The sequence below is a fragment of the Leptonychotes weddellii genome, chromosome 4, assembly GCF_054177405.1.
Source record: "Leptonychotes weddellii isolate Sample4059 chromosome 4, ASM5417740v2, whole genome shotgun sequence".
In the NCBI taxonomy this organism is placed as follows: domain Eukaryota; kingdom Metazoa; phylum Chordata; class Mammalia; order Carnivora; family Phocidae; genus Leptonychotes; species Leptonychotes weddellii.
In genome coordinates this window covers 93590190-93593867 of record NC_138372.1, presented here as the reverse complement: position 1 = coordinate 93593867, position 3678 = coordinate 93590190, and the positions used below count along the sequence as shown (strand labels likewise).

General features: G+C 49.6%; 1 long non-coding RNA gene across 1 annotated transcript; it reads right to left on the bottom strand.

The window, feature by feature from the left end:
• Positions 1–270: 270 nt before the first annotated feature.
• On the bottom strand, positions 271–3087 carry LOC145721129 (uncharacterized). Its single transcript, XR_014144593.1, has 2 exons — positions 2333–3087; positions 271–685 (listed from the first exon to the last, which is right to left on the bottom strand). It is a non-coding gene; the product is annotated as an uncharacterized LOC145721129 (long non-coding RNA).
• Positions 3088–3678: the final 591 nt, after the last annotated feature.

The following is a 3678-nucleotide window of genomic DNA, read 5'->3' as shown; positions in this document are numbered from 1 at the left end:
CTTTACCACTTGGTTTCTTTTTGACTTAAGTAAGTGGCTTGACTCTGATCAGATTTATCGGGAAGAATATGGTTCTGGCAGCTGGAAAACTTCAGTCTATGGTTTAATCTCCATCACCAACCAAGGACTTTGGTTTCTCCATCTTTGAAGTCAATCTCCTGTGTCATCTACCACGGTTCCCAGTCCAAAGAAGACTGAGGGGTGTTTTCTGTCCACTCCTCAGTTTCCTGAATCATAACATGGGTAAACAATGAGACATGCCTGGCTGAGTTTTGTTTTTTTTTAAGATTTTATTTATTCATTTGATACACAGAGATAGATAGATAGAGAGAGAGAGAGAGCATGAGCAGGGAGAGAGGCAGAGGGAGAGGGAGAAGCAGGCTCCCTGCTGAGCCAGGAGCCCCATGTGGGGCTCGATCCCAGGGACCTGAGCTGAAGGCAGACGCTTAACCATCTGAGCCACCCAGGCGCCCCTGGCTGAGTTGTTTTGAGGGTTAAATAAGAGAAGACAGAATTTTACAAATGCACATGATGAAAAGTTGTTCTTCAGAAGCAAGTTTGGTTTCTTTTGGGGGTCATGCTGCTCTTGTACCACTAGATGGCGTTATCAACACAGCCAGCTGGCTAAGATGGTTCTGTCTGAAGTTCAAGCAGGGGAAAGGGGATCCCTACTTCTTTTTCTTCCCTATGAATGAAATATATTTAGCAACGATGATTACAGATATAACAAAGAAGCTTTCATTTTTGCTGTAAATCATCTGTTATTGCCAAAGCTTTTCTTAAGGAACAGACTGCCCTGAGGAATGGTTGTTAAGTAGGGCCTAGAAGTCAGAGTGGTTTTTTTGAAACACAAATTTGATCATGTCCTTCCCCTTCTTAAAACCCTTCTGTAGCTTGCTATTAAAATACAGAGATACTGTTTAACATTTTTATTTTAAGTTCAACCTTGTTCTGGAATTGAGGGTATAAAATAAGTCACTCATGTCAAGGGCAATGTGCCCCTAGTCCCGCCTCTCAGGCACCACAGGACCCCCGAAACTCCAGGAAACAAGGCTCAAGAATCAGGACAGAATGAAGCTTGGGGCCTTTAACATATCGCATAGGGTCCTCTGCTGTCTGAGGCTTGCCTGTTACTCCAGCCCATATCTTGCCACTCCTCACTTTGCTCTTGTCCTTCAGCTACTGTAATCTACTGAGTTCCCTATACACAGCACCCTGATTCTTGCCTCTGTGCCTCTGTCCCTGCAGTCCCCTCTACTTTGAACCTCCCTCCCCAACTCTGACGCATCCATCAAGGCTCAGCTTGGGCTTTACCTCCTTCAGGAATTCTTCTCTGACCCCATTTAGGTTAGATTTCAAGAGGTCACTCATGCATCTTTCTTCTCTGCTAGTCTTTGAGATTTGTGAGTGCAGGGAATGTGTCGTTCTCATATCTATTTTAGGAAGGCCAGTACAATGAGAGAACTCAATGGCTTTTTGTGGAATGAATAAATGAATGAGTGATGAACACAGAGAAAGGCATTCCAGATAGACGGGATGGCAGGAGATGAAGATGTAGAAGTTGGAGAAGGAGGTGAGTGTTTTGGGGAGTGGATGGTTTGAGTCCAGGAATAAGGGGAGTTCTTCCCACGCTCCAGGCTGAGCCACTCACTAGAAACCAAGGTGATCCCTGTCCTCTCAAAGCTCCAGCATTAGTCCCCATGAAGGTCATGGGGTGGGGGGGCGGAGGGGGAGTGGAGGTGGGATTGTATGGCAGCTGTAAGAGAAGCCCCAGAAGCGGCCTGCTTCTAAGAATAAATTTGACAGTGACCTTCAGTGGCCTGGGATTGAGGGTCTGGAGCTGCTTAGGCTGCACCTAAATGTGAGGTCCCCGACACAAATGACCTTTGCCAGAAATTAAACACACACACACACACACACACACACAATCTCTTTCTCTGTTTTCTTCCTCTTCTGAGAGCGGATCCTCTTTTTCTTCTGAGGGTCTCTGAGAAGGGTATACAGGACAGGGCTCCTTGGGTTAATGAAGGTGACCTTTCTCAACTGGGCAAACGCTCAGGGAGCAGCCCACATGGAAAAGGCTGCAGAGGAAAAGGGCCCGGGAGGTAGGGAGGTAGTTCTTGTTCCTTGTGATTGCAGACACAAGAATCAGTCTTGAGTCAGCACTGTGTGTGGGAACCAAGAAGCTGACCACAGAGTTGTCACCCTCTGGCCTCTGGACCTGTAGGGCATGAAGTTTTCAAAAAAACTAGAAGATTTCCCTTCCCCCTAAAAACAGAGATGGAATTGCTGCACTCCCTCACCCTGGCAGCTTCCTAAGCAGCAGACTCACCTGCCAAGGTGCTCCAGGGCATACTTCGGAGGTAGGATGTTGCCTTCCTGTTGCCTCATCCCAAGCCTTTCCCATGGAATGGCACCTCCAGCCCCTGAAACTGGAGTCTTTATTTGCTTACACCTGTGAGGTGATACAGAACTGAAGAAGCTTCCGTCTCTGGCCAGTTTATGCCCCATCCTACCCTCCAGGGTGACACTGGGAAGAGGCTGCCCACTTGCCAAAGACTTGCTGCCCCAGGCCCCTGTACTTCCTTAGGTCTGTTGGCTACTGAGGAAGCTGGGATTTCCTGAAACTGTTGTGCTGCTGATGTGACTTGCTGAGGCCAGCCTCTTCGCTGGCACCAGGCCCCTTTTCTCCAGATAGTCCGCCAAAATAGGTCAAAGCCAGTTTCCAGTCTCACAGGCAGGAAGGGACTCTGGCCATGTAAATGGAGAGTGTGGGAGCCCCAGAGGAGAAACATCTAGCCCTCCTGACATTACCACAGTCACAGGGCTTCAAATGTGCCCCCTGACACGTTAGTTTCCCCCTCCAAACCTCACAGGGGGCATGATGGTGACAAGTCCCATTGAGTGTGAGAGCCAGCAAAGGACAGAGAGGAGTGTTGACAAAGCAGAGAGGGGAATTCTAAAGCCTCCGAATTCCTAGGAGTGGGTAAACGCAGCTCATAGCCTGCTTTGCTCAGCCAGCCCAGGGCTCCAGGGAGGTGGATGCCTTCCTCTCTTAACTCCCAATGTGAACCTCCCTAGAGGGCAGACGTGGCTCTTGACCTAAAACTGGGAGGAAAACCACTTGGAATTTTTTAAAAAATTTTTTCTTACTTCATTTTCCTTCTGAGCATCCAAACAATGCCTCTCCAGGCAGCCGGGCTTGGCTGTCGTAAAATGCAGCTGAAATCTGTATCTATGGAAACAGGCTGGCTCCTTGTGCCTCTCTCCCTCCCTGCGTCTGTGTTGGCCCGGGTGGGTCTAGACTCCAGGCTCCGCGCTCTGAGGTAGGGGCTGCTCTGGCTGAGCCCTGCCCGCCCTGCCGTGCTGCCCTCCTCCCACCAGGGGCAGAGGGAGTGATGGGAGGAGAGTGATGGGGGGTGGGAGATGGGGGGAGGGGGGCGCAAAGCTTCAGATAGTCCCAGAGAGACAGTGCAGAAGAAAGAGTGTGTCTGTCTAGGGCTCCGGGGAAAGCAGGCGTGCCGCTCCATGGGGACAGCAGTGACCTGGGCACTTGGAGCTCCAGGTTACTCAAGACGCAGACATTTACTCAGTCAACAAAGTTCTTTCCTGCCTTCTTCATGCACCCTGGGTTTGGCTATGATTCTCTGGGCCTTTCTTCCTTTGCCTAAAAAGGCA